Source organism: Ricinus communis, chromosome 9 (genome assembly GCF_019578655.1).
Source record: "Ricinus communis isolate WT05 ecotype wild-type chromosome 9, ASM1957865v1, whole genome shotgun sequence".
Lineage (NCBI taxonomy): Eukaryota > Viridiplantae > Streptophyta > Magnoliopsida > Malpighiales > Euphorbiaceae > Ricinus > Ricinus communis.
Genome location: NC_063264.1, coordinates 12687785 through 12701577, shown reverse-complemented (window position 1 = coordinate 12701577; position 13793 = coordinate 12687785). Strand labels below are relative to the sequence as shown.

General features: G+C 37.5%; 1 non-coding gene across 1 annotated transcript; it reads left to right on the top strand.

The window, feature by feature from the left end:
• Positions 1–11669: 11669 nt before the first annotated feature.
• On the top strand, positions 11670–11776 carry LOC112534826. Its single transcript, XR_003079076.1, has one exon. It is a non-coding gene; the product is annotated as a small nucleolar RNA R71 (small nucleolar RNA).
• The last annotated feature ends 2017 nt before the right edge of the window (positions 11777–13793 follow it).

Below are 13793 nucleotides of genomic sequence, written 5' to 3'. Positions count from 1 at the left end.
ACCTAGACTTATTGCTCATGTCCTTCGTTTCTATTCTGTTCTTTTTCTACCATTGTGTTTAAATCAATTTGGTTTGATCCTTACGCTTAGCCATGAAAGAGAATAAAGAATTGGTAATTTCTTTCCTTATTGGATACAAAATCCTACCTATATTCTTATTTGTTCATTAGATAGTGCGACAAGTCTATGTTTGTAAGTACGAGTCTTGATCAGTCTGCAAAGTTCTTGTATGAACCTAAGACTTGATTTCCCACAAGGTAGAAAATGAAATATTATGCTCACTAGCCTCAAGTATTCAGTTGCATGCGGTTTCTATAGTGCGAAAGCTCTCATTTCATAAGAAGAAGAAACTACAAACTAAATATTAATAAATAAATAAAGAATGATAAATAATCTAAAGTCAAATCATGACTAGAGAGAGTTGACTGGTTAACAACTATCGTAGTCCCAAATTTTATGAGCCAGCTTTACAAAACCAAGAGGAAATTCGCATGGACCTACCTAATAAATACTCCGACCAAAACCACTTCATTATATGTGTCCCAAGCATCAATATATTCGCATTCCCGCTTGTATTATGCTTCGATTAATTGAAAAAAAAATATTTCTCCCTTACGCATATGGATTTACATCTCATCCTGCTTGATCATTAAGTCATGCCCCAATCCATTGGTCAAGCTTGTCAATTATGTTCCCATGATTCCTTATGCCAATCCTTGCATCATCATGAGTCCTCGTGCCTATAGGAACAAGGAATGATAGAGATCCCAATAGTGTAATGGATTAGAGTATTTAGGCGTGCCTCGTTACTTGCATTCCCTCTTTCCTCCGAAAGATTCCTCTTCGATCAATCGGAGAATGATATGAATACTCGATCAACTAATTTTCTTTCTTCACATTTGTCCAAGCATTGGATCAGTGCCCATGAATATTACTTCCATGTGCTTTAACTCAATCGCCGTGTTTATGCTCGCCAAATAAAATCAAACCATCATATTAAATATAGATTAGAAAGGGGCGAACAAAATAAATGAAGAAATGAGAATATAGGTAGGATTTCGGATTAATAAGAAAAGAAATTGCAAGTTCTTTATTCTCTTCCATACGATTAAGTGTAAGGATCAAATAATATGTTCACTAGCGTAACATATTTGGTTACATGTGGTTTTCATAGTGCAAAAGTCCTCATTCCATAAGAAGAAGAAATTACAAGCTAAATTTGAACAAATAAATAAATAAAGATGAATAAACTAAAGTCAAATCAAGAGGAACAAGGAGTGATGGAGACCCTAATGATGTAATCTTAAATCAGAATATTTATTCAATGCCTTGATTATTGTCTTTCCCTCTTTCGTCCAAAAGATTAGTCTGTGATCATTCGAAGAATGATATCAATATTTCATCAACTAATTTTCTTTCTTTGCATTTGTCCAAGCATTAGATTGGTGCCTATGCTTGCCGTGATAGGATATCATCATCTTACCAGCCATACCCCTGAATAACTAATGAGTTATGATACATATGGAATGCAAGAAAACAACCTCCAATCAAGATGATTCCAAAATTCAAAGATCTCCTCAAGTGAAGTTAGGGAAAACTAGTTCCAACAATGAAACTAGCACTTGAATTCAATTGCAAACCCCACAAACCAAGTATAATTTGATAAGTTAAGAATCCAACACAAGGTTTTTGTTAAAGAATGCCAAAAACTAAAAATATTTTGATATGTTCAATGTTCATGCAAGAACTTAAGCAGAAACACTCATAAAGAGCAAATAAAAATTATCATTCATCAAATTGATTTTAACAAATGAATTTGGCTTTGATATTTATAGCCAAAACAAGACAAAGAATGCTAAATGGATGTCTTTTGAGCTTTCCCATGTTTTTCCTTTTAATCCCATTAAAACTCATTAAAAGTGGTTATTTTAACATTGATGGCAATAATTTTATAACTCTGAAATGACAACTAATCATGTGCATCCATTGTGTGACTCCAAATGACAACTAATCACACTGTAACTTAAGAAAACTTAATAAAAATGAAAATAAAAAGGCTTCAAATGAATTGTATTGGACCTTTGATTTCATCTCAAACTTCATGCATTGAATTGATGATTTTGGTCCCTTTTTACAATCCTAAGCCTTGGGCTGAGCCTTATTATGTTTGAACACTCCAAATATCTTTAATTAAGCCCAACAAAGCTTCTTGCATCCTTTTAGACTAGGATCTTGTCATTGGACCTCCTTAAAAGCTTAAAGGATCATTTGTAGTTCTTGTCTTTGTTGCATCATGCCGCTTCCATGCGCTTTCACTCAGCACTCGTGTTTATGCTCCCCAAATAAAAAAAACATCATACTATACAGAGATCAGAAAGAGAGGAACAAAATGATTACATAGATAGGATTTCAGATCCAATAAGGAATAAAATCAAAAGTTCTTTGTTCTCTTCCATATGACTAAGCATAGGAATCAAATCAAATTGATTTAAATAAAAGGGTAAATAAAGAATACAAAAAGAAAGGACGGACGTGAGTGATAAGTCTATGCTCGCTAGCACGGGTATTGATAAGTCCACAAAGTTCTTGAAAGAACCCATAACTTGAATTATTGTAAGGTAGAAAACTAAAATAATATGCTCATTAGCCTCAAATGTTCGATTGCATGTAGTTTTATAGTGCGAAAGCCCACATTCCATAAGAAATAGAGAGGAGTCGACTAGTCAATAATTCTCATAGTCCCAAATTTTATGAGCCAGCTTAACAAAAAAAGGAAAATTTGCATGGGCTATGTAATAATACTCCAACCCAAATTACTTCATTATATGCATTCCAAACATCAAAATACTTGCATTCCCTGGTGGGACCAACTTGTGATGAGTAGGACGAATCGAGTGCATCCTATTTCCACATGGGAGGAGATGAAAGCTGTGATGAGGAAATGTTTTACTTGTTAACATTATCATAAAGAGTTGCATAATAGATTGCAAATTCTAGTACAAGGATCTAAGGGTGTTGAAGAATATTATAAACAGATGGAGATTAAAATTATTCAGGCTAATGTAGAAGAAGACCGTGAAGCAACAATGGCAAGGTTCTTGCAAGGATTTAACCGAGATATAACTAATGTGGTTGAACTTCAACACTATGTGGAGATGGAGGATATGTTGCACATGGCCATGAAGATTGAGAGATAATTGAAGAGCAAGAGTGCCAAAACCAATTCGGGCTCAACTTTCTCATGGAAGTCAAGTTGGAAGAAGGATGACAAGATTGTTTCTAAGCCTAAATTTGAGTCTTTCAAGGATACTAAAATGGAGGGCAGTAAAAAATTCTAAGTAAATCCACTCCTCAAACATCCAAAACTAGAGATATTAAATGTTCTAGGTGTTTGTAAATGGGCCACATAGCTTCTCAATGTCCAAATAAAAGATCCATGATTATGAGGGACAATAGGTAAGTGAAGTCTGAAAGTGAAGAATAAGAAGAGATGCTGCCCTTAGAAGATGGTATTGACCAAGAGTATGCGAACAAGGTGATAAATTAATGGCAAGGCAAGCATTGAGTTTGCAAGCAAAAGAGGAAGAGGTACAAAGAGACAATAACTTTCATACTATATACGAAGTCAATGATAAGGTATGTAACATGATAATTGATAGGGGTAGTTGTACCACTATGGCTAGTGTCGAACTTGTTCAAAAATTATGTTTGCCAACTTTTAAACACCATAGGGCATATAAGTTTCAATGGTTGAATGATTTTTGTGAGGTTAAAGTTGCTAAGCAAGTACTAGTGGCTTTCTCTATTGGTAAGTATAAGGATGAGGTATTGTGTGATATGGTGCCTATGTATGCTGGACATATTCTTTTAGGCCGCCCATGGCAATTTGATAGATGAGTCATTCATGATGGTTTTACTAACAAATACTCTTTTGTAATGAGTGCCAAATCTATTACACTTGTTCCTTTGACACCCAAAGAGGTATATGAAGACCAAATGCGCATGAAAATGGAGATCAATACAAAACACATGAGTGATGGTACTCAAGAAAAGAAAGAAAATGAGAGCATAAGTGCATAAAAAGAATAAAATAAAGAGAGTATGTGCATTAGAGAAAAAAATGGTGAGGGTATGAAACGTAAGAAAAATGGGAGGAAAAAGAGTTTTTATGCAGAGAGAGTGAGGTGAAAAGAGCCTTCTTGACCAATCGACCCCGGTTGTAGTTATGTACAAAGAGGCTTACTTTAATGCTAACGAGTTTGACTTTTCTTTGCCTAGTGTTTTTCTTTCTTTGTTGTAAGAATTTGATGATTTCTTTTCCGAAGAGATCCAATATGGATTGCAAGCAATTAGGGGAATAGAGCATAAATTTGATTTCATTCTTGGATCATCTATTCCTAATCGACAAAAGACTCGTTTGTGACATTCAGAGAATGGTACCAATTTTCAGTCAACTAATTCTCTTTCTTGGCATTTGTCCAAGCATTAGATCAGTGCCTGTGATTGCTGCTTCCACATGTTTTCACTAAACACTTGTGTTTATGTTCTCTAGAAAGGCCAAACCTACTAGACAGAGATTAGAAAGAGTGGCACAAAAGAAATGAACAAAATGAGAAGATAGGTAGGATTATCGATCCGATAAGGAAAAAAATAACAAGTTCTTTATCCTCTAAAATACGGCTAAGCGTAAGGATTAAATCAAATTGATTTTGACATAAGGGTAGACAAAGAATATAAAAGAAAGGAAGGACATGAGTAATAAGTCTATGCTCGCTAGCACGATGTTGGTAAGTTCATAAGGTTCTTGAAAAAACCCATAATTTAATTTTCCACAAGGTAGAAAAATGAAAAAATATGCTTACTAGCCTGAAGTATTCAGTTGCATGTAGTTTTTATAATGGGAAAGCTCTCATTCCATAAGAAGAAGAAACTAGAAGCTAAATATGAAAAAAAAAGTAAAGATGAATAAATTAAAGTCAAATCAAGAACTAGAGAGGAGTTGACCAGCCAACAAGTTTCGTAGTCCTAAATTTATGAGCCAGCTTAACAAAAACAAGGAAAAATTCACGTGGGCATACCTAATAACACTCTGGCCTAAATTATTTCATTATATGCATCCCAAGCATCAAAATGTGTGCATTCGCACTGGGATTAATTGAAAGCGACATGATTTCTCCATCACACACATGGATACGTGTGTCGTCCTACTTGATCATCAAGTCACGCATACTTCATTATATGCATCCCAAACATCAAAATGCTCGCATTCCCGCTTGTATGACGCTTGGATTAATTGAAAACAACATGATTTCTCTCTTGCGTGTATGGATTTAGGTCTTGTCCTGCTTGATCATCATGTCATATCCCAATCCACCAGCCAACCTTGTCAATTACGTTCTGATGATTCCTTAGGTTAATCCTTGTGTCATCAAGAGTCCTCGTGCCTAGAGGAATAAGAAATGATAGTGATCTTAATGGTGCAAATCTTGAATCTGAACATTTGGGCGTGCCTCGATACTCATTGTTCCTTCTTTCCTCCAAAATATTCGTTTGTGATCATTTGGAGAATGAAATCAATACTCAATTAACTATTTTTCTTTCTTCGCATTTGTCCAAGCATTAGATCGTGCCTTTGATTACCGCTTCCATACGCTTTAAGTCAACACTCATGTTTGTGCTTTCCAAATAAAACAAAACCATCATACTAGACATAGATTAGAAAGAGACGAAGAAAAGAAATGAAGATATGAGAATATAGGTAGGATTTCGGATCCAATAAGAAAAGAAACCCTAAGTTCTTTATTCTCTTCCATATGGCTAAGCGTAAGAATCAAATCGAATTGATTTAAACACAAGGGTAGACAAAGAACACAAACAAAAAAAGGACGTGAGCGATAAGTCTAGATTTGCTAGTATGACTTAATGAGAACCCATGTAGCACAAGGAATTCTAATGATGGATATCCTACTTGCTCAAAGAATCCTACTTCCACAAGGATTCTAATCCTACTAGGAATCCTAATCCAGCAAGGAGTCCTGATGACATTAGGAGTTCAAGCGATGAAAGGAATCCTATTTCAACTAGGAATCATAATCCAACTAGGAGTCCTAGTCAGATTCAAAGTCTAAGGGCTTAAGCAAAACAATGGGCCTCAACATACTCTTATCAACTTAATCGATATATAAAGGTATGAACAAGTTAAGATAATCCTAAGATAATCAAGTGAAGCTATTTGGAGTCCAATTGATGTGTTCTAAGTCAAGCAAGACTATGACCTAAGGCAGTATACCTGCAACCTACACCTAAGGCAGTGAACCTATAGATGCAGCCTAGCACTAGTGAGTATCAAGGTAGTATCCTTAGAGATCGGGTTAACCTAGAGTTACTACTGTTTACTATGTTATCTAGTCTGAAATAGGGTGTGAAAGTTCTAACGTACCAGCTAATGATTATGAGTGCAAATAAGTAAATGAAGGACAACAAACAATCAAAAGACAATTGCAAGGAGAGAAACAAACCCAAAAGGGAGCCTAAGTGATGGAATTCTAAAGATGTATTTTATGGATTGCCGATCTTGCTTACCCGTGCCTAAATCCTGAATTGAATCCCGGTTCCTCTCTCGAGCTTACCGAATTCCTAAACCTGCACTAATCTAATGGAATCTCTTCCTATTGGATTACTACAGATTAGCATTAAGTATGATCTAAAACTATTAAGAGTTATTAATTCTTAATCCGGCGAGTAAATCAACTTTATCTCTAAGTGTTAACTACTAGTCCTTACTATTCAATGTCCAATTGCAACAAGCATTTTTCAATGTCAAGAAACAACCCAATAAACAATTAATTCAACATCTCAAAATAACTGAATCAAACTTTTATTACTAAATAGCAAGAAGATTGCAAGAATAACAATTATAAAACTAACAATTAAGCATAATCCATTAACAAAGGTGAACCCCAATGGGTTCAAAAGATCTAGCTACTCATGTTCATGGTTAAAGCAATTGGGGAACAAAATAAGGAAAAGAAAATTAAAGGCATGTACACCCTTCTCTTTCAAGCTGAATGAAAAACCCTAAATTTGCAAATTTGAAATCTCAAACCCTAGTTGCCTCTTGCTCGATTTGAGAACCAATCAGCGAACCTCGCCCAATCTTCAATCTATGAAGGGAATCCGATTGAAACCTTGATCCAAGTCTCCTTTTTTCTTAGTTTCAGCTCAGAAAATCCTTAGAGAGAGAAAAATTAGGGTTTTGGATGTTCTAACCCTAGCCTCCCCTAGTTCTTTCCTCTCTTCGTTCTTTTAATTATTCCCCCTGTCGCCGCCAACACGGCCGTGTTGGGGACAAGTTCTGGTGTTCCTGGACGTGTTACTCTCTGTGGCCGTGCTCCCTAAGAACTTCCTTTTCTTTGCTGTTTTGATGCACGCAACATGGCCGTGTTGATGCCCTTGTTAGGAACACGACCAGTGTTGAAACCAACACGGCCCTGTTCAGCTTCCTGATGTTTGTACTTAGCTCGTTTCGGCAGCTTTGACGTCCAATTATGCTCCAATTCTTTCCTTTTTTATTCTTTGACTTCTTTTGGACCTAATGCACACAAACAGATGCATAGGGTGAGTGTTGATACCAATTCACATCCAAATATCCATAAAATTGATCTTAAAAACCCCATTTAGATGTGTGTATTTTACGCACATCAAATAACCCCACACTTAGCTCATTGCTTGTCCTCAAGCAATCAAAAGTAAAGTAAGGAAAATAAACCACTAAGGAACAATACCTAAACTGATAGACAAGCTAGAGAGCTCCTCCACATATCCTTAACAACCGTAAGTCAAACAAAAAGAAAAGAAGTAATCAATTCAAGTATCACAACCAAGATGCCAATAGTTCACACAATATTGTCTCAACGAAATTATTCAGAACCAACTCCTCACCAGATTCACTCTAAATCACTCAAAGTGTTTAAAGGGTAGTGTTTAATCGCTCAATGCATTAACTACTGCCTTACCTACTATATGCTTGCTCTTAAATCCTACTCCTACCACTTATGGAGAGTCAACAACCATGTCAAGAGGTCTTTATAAAGGTTGTAATGGGGATTAGGTAAGGGTACGTAAATTTGGTCAGAGTTGAACCTATGGTGTTCTGCAATGAAATACATGACCTGCACATAAGTCACAATGATCACAAGGGGTAAACAATGGACAGTAGTCCAAGGTGGGAAATAGGAATCAAGTCAAAATGTTTAGCTCACTTACTATCTTTCTTTTCATCACCTTTCCCTCTTATTCTTCAATCTCTTTTTTTTTTCAACTAGGAAGAACATTCACATAATAGAGTGAATTTCTTTTTGGATTGAAGTAAGCTGCTACAAGATTCCAATGCTATTCCCAAGACAAAAATTCCCAATAAAAACAACTCATATGCAAAATCATAACCCAAAGCATAATAAAACTAAGTGGTAATGGAATATGATACAGGAAATGGTGAAAGAAGGGGTTATCTACAGAATCAATAAACGAATGAAGGCTATTTGGCTAGAATGAAAAACCTAAGTGCCTCTATCATACCAAAGTATTAAACTCCCCTTATGGCCCTCATAAGCATTACCGAGCAAGTTCTAAAAGTAAAGACAGTAATCGGCACTCTCAACAAGAAATAAATACAAGCATATAAAGTGTACGCTTACAATTTAGGCTCAATTTCTCACAAGTGTGCCTTTGAGTAGGTTCCAAACGAAAATCATCAAAACAGAATTAAATAAACCAAAGCAACTTAGTGCAGAACTCAAACTAATTATCTTACATTATTCCGCAAGACTCAACACTATCGGTTTTATCCGATCACATGGACATAAACAGGATTTCAAAAGCAAGTCAACAGTAAGAGCATCGAAACAAAGTGAAAAATGTTCAAAATTTTACAAAAAATTGCACAAAGAATAAACAAATTACTGAGACGGGATAAATATCACCGACCCCACACTTGAAGGACACACCGTCCCCAGTGTACAAAATCTAAGAAATCAAAAAGGAAAAAGAACTAATACTGCCCTGACTATGGCTCCAGAGTGAAAGCAGGTGCATCAGCAGGTATATCAAGGGGTTGGCTAGTCTGTGGTAGAGGAATGGGCTGGTACGGATTGTAATTAAGAGATTCTTTCATTGCCTTCTTCCAACAAGGTTCGATAAAAGTCCGATTGCACAAATCTCGGTACCTACCACTTGTGAAAAACAACATCCTCAGTGTGAACAAGGTAGGCAGGAATAAAATATGTAAAATGAAGTAGATTATGGGAGTCCATAAAAGAAATTGGAAAACTAAGAGAAGAACAAAACGACATAAAGAGATAAAAACTAGAAAGTCTACTAGATACTGCCCTTGATGTGTACTTTAACACTTCAAAATATGTTAGTCCTCAAAATTAGGTACGAGCATCAAGTAGGCTAACTCCTGCAAAACTCAAGAATATACACATTCCAAGCAACATCTAGTAAAAGGTTTAATAAGATAGTATCTCCTCAAAATCAAACTTACTAAAAACAGATTGAAATATCTAACTACTAATGACTACATAAAATAATAAAAAAAATGTCCAAAAATTCAGAAAGCAAAAAAATAGATTCGGGAATGCCTCCCGACGGAGCTTCTTTTTGTTCGAGTCGTCTAGCTGGACTCTACAACAGCATTCCTGCATCGCGGGCAAATTAACAAGGTAGGCTCAATGTAAGTTGGGGCTCGAGGCATATAAGCGCAATGAGAAGGTCCGATGTGTGCAGTAGATGACCATGGAGGTGCTCTCTAGACTGATTTGGGATGTCCATTCATCCACTCCGCATTCCGGCTAGGTGACCTGTCAAAAACAAACTTGCAACTACCCTTCTCGGGTATATCATAGCACAAAGTCTCATATTGATACAAGTTATTTTTTTTAGATGAATAACACATACTAATAGGAGAAGAAACATGTATAGCATCATCCATTTATACATCTTGTGGTTGTGTATTACATGCAAGATCAATTCCATCAATACAACAAATGGCATGAACATGGTCGGTAGAAGAACAATCAAATGAAGGTAAACTAAAAGTGACAAAGTCATCCCCTACATGAAGTTCTAACTTCCCCTCAAATACGTCTATTTTAGCTCTAGCTGTGGCAAGGAAAGGTCTCCCCAAAATTAATGGTACACCATGCTCATTGTCCATATCCAAAACCACAAAGTCCACAGGAAATATGAACTTATCTACCTTAACTAGCACATTTTGCCACAATTCCCCTAGGAAACTTAACAGAACGGTCAGCTAATTGAATGCACATCCTAGTGGATTTTGCCTCCCCCAAACCTAGTTTATTGAATAAATTAGTGGGCATGACATTTGTGCTAGCCCCCAAATCAGCTAATGCATCATCCATACACAAATTACCTAAAGTGCAGGGAATAGTGAAACTCCCTGGATCGTGACGCTTTCTCCGCAACTTGCTCAAACACCACGAGCACCCTCATTGAAATTTGAACATAGCGACCTCCTCCAACTTCCTTTTTCTGCTAAGTATGTCCTTTAAGAACTTAGCATACTTCAGCATCTGCTCCAATGCATCAATAAAAGGCAAGTTAATATGCAGTTGTCTAAAAATATCTAAAAACTTACTAAACTGCTCTTTCACCTCTGCTTGTTTAGTTCTAGCAGGATAAAGAATCTTAGGTTGATATTCTCTGACTGGAATTAATTTCACCTTTTGTCCCTCAGGTTCCCTAACCTTACTGCTCGCCTCAACCTGCACATTGATAGTGGCATCATCAAAAATAGGCTTAGAAGGAGCTGAAACTAACTTACCTGAACGCAAAGTGATGGCATTCACGTGCTCCCTCGGATTAGACTCAATGGTGCTCGGGAGCGCTCCTTGCTGCCTCTCAGACAACATCTTAGAGATTTGGCCAATCTGGGTCTCCAAGTTCCGAATCGAGGCCTACTGGTTCCTAAGTGCACTATCAGTTTGCTGGAACCTCATCTCCGTAGACGTCACAAACTTCATCATAAGCTCCTCTAAATTTGACTTCTTTTCTAGTAGAGGAGGAGCTTGTGCAGGTCCAGCTGAATGTTGCTGCGGCTGCTGATGAAGTCTCTGAAAATCAGGTGGACCCTGAGCGTTATTGTTCCTCCAACTGAAATTGGGATGATTGCGCCACCTAGAGTTGTATGTATTGCTGTAAGGATCATTATGTTGCCTTGGGGCATTCCCCATATAGTCAACCTGCTCAACATCAGAGACATAACAGAATTAGATGGAAAAGTAGTAGAGGATGAAGCAAACATACCTACCGCGGTACAGTTCGCACTGTAATACGGGCCACCACAAAACTCGTAGCCAACATTCGCTGCATGAACCGGCATCTGGAGTTAGTCGATCTTCTTGGCTAGAAGCTCCACTTGAGCTGCCAAGGCTGCTGTAGAGTCCACTTGGTTGACCACTCCCTGTCTTCCTGGTCGGCTCCTAGAGGATTGCCATTGATAGTTGTTCATGGCCATTTCCTCTATCAGGTTCTGAGCTTGCTCGGGCGTCTTACTATTTAGCGCCCCACCTGCTGCAGCATCCACCATCTGCCTTGTTGCAAGGTTCAACCCGCTATAGAAGGTCTGAACCTACATCCACACTGGCAATCCGTGATGTGGGCAGCATCTCAAAAGATCCTTAAACCTCTCCCATGCATCGTACATGCTTTCATCATCAAACTGCATAAAAGAAGATATGTCATTTCTAAGTTTTATAGTTTTTAGCGGGAGGAAAATACTTGTATAGAAATTTTTCGGCCAACGTCTTCCAGATAGTGATCGTCTGTTGTGGAAGAGATTGCAGCCATCTCTTTGCTCTGTCCCTCAAGGAAAATGGAAACAATCTCAGTCGAATGGCATCATCGGTTGTTCCATTTATCTTGAATGTGTCACAAATCTCTAAAAAGTTGGAGATATGTGCATTGGGATCCTCGCTGGGCAATCCTCCAAACTGCACGCTTTCATTTGGATCATCCGGATAACATTGGCCTTTATCTAAAATTGTTGGCCGCTATAAAGAAGTCCGACTATACTGCTCATTCCATCTAAAGAGGGTCGAGCAAACTCGTACATGGTCCTTTGATCATCATCGGCCTGGGGGTTGAGGTTCTCCATTGCGTCAACTCCTTGAACCTGAACTGTAACTCTGTCCTCCTCCTCAACTGCCTGCAAATGTCATCTCAATAATCTGAGAGAGCGCTCCGGGTCAGATAAGGGTGCTATAGGATCAGGGTTAGAGCTCCTGGTCATATACTACTTGAAACCAACAATCAAACAACCACCAATCAATTAAAAATAATATAATAATAAATAAAAAAATAAAGAATAAATGAATAAACAAACAATGACTAATTAACACAAAAACAATTCACTCTAGTTCACCGTTACTGTTCCCCGGCAACGGCGCCAAAAACTTGATAGGCTCTTTATACAACCTACACCTAAGGCAGTGAACCTACCGATGCAGCCTAGCACTAGTGAGTATCAAGGTCGTATCACTAGAGATCGGGTGAACCTAGAGTTACTACTGTTTACTATGTTATCTAGTCTGAAATATGGTGTGAAAGTTCTAACGTACCAACTAATGATTATAAGTGCAAATAAGTAAATGAAGGACAACGAATAATCAAAAGATAATTGCAAGGAGAGAAACAAACCCAAAAGGGAGCCTAAGTGATGGAATTCTAAAGATGGATTTTATGGATTGCTAATCTTGCTTACCCGTGCCTAAATCCTGAATTGAATCCCGGTTCCTCTCTCGAGCTTACCGAATTCCTAAACCTGCACTAATCTAATGGAATCTCTTCCTATCGGATTACTACATATTAGCATTAAGTATGATTTAAAACTATTAAGAGTTATTAATTCTTAATCCGGCGAGTAAATCAACCTTATCTCTAAGTGTTAACTACTAGTCCTTACTATTCAATGTCCAGTTGTAACAAGCATTTCTCAATGTCAAGAAACAACCCAAAAAACAATTAATTCAACGTCTTAAATTAACTAAATCAAACTTTTATTACTAAATAGCAAGAAGATTGCAAGAATGACAATTATAAAACTAACAATTAAGCATAATCCATTAACAAAGGTGAACCCCAATGGGTTCAAAAGATCTAGCTACTCATGTTCATGGTTAAAGCAATTGGGGAACAAAATAAGGAAAAGAAAATTAAAGGCATGTACACCCTTCTCTTTCAAGCTGAATGAAAAACCCTAAATTTGCAAATTTAAAATCTCAAACCCTAGTTGCCTCTTGCTCGATTTGAGAACCAATCAGCGAACCTCGCCCAATCTTCAATCTATGAAGGGAATCCGATTGAAACCTTGATCCAAATCTCCTTTTTTCTTGGTTTCAGCTCAGAAAATCCTTAGAGAGAGAAAAATTAGGGTTTTGGATGTTCTAACCCTAGCCTCCCCTAGTTCTTTCCTCTCTTCGTTCTTTTAATTATTCCCCCTGTCGCCGCCAACACGGCCGTGTTGGGGACACGGGCTGGTGTTCCTGGACGTGTTACTCTCGGTGGCCGTGCTCCCTATGAACTTCCTTTTCTTTGATGTTTTAATGCACGCAACACGGCCGTGTTGATGCCCGTGGTAGGAACACGGCCATGTTCAGCTTCCTGAGGCTCGTACTTAGCTCGTTTCGGCAGCTTTGACGTCCAATTATGCTCCAATTCTTTCCTTTTTTTATTCTTTGACTTCTTTTGGACCTAATGCACACAAACAGATG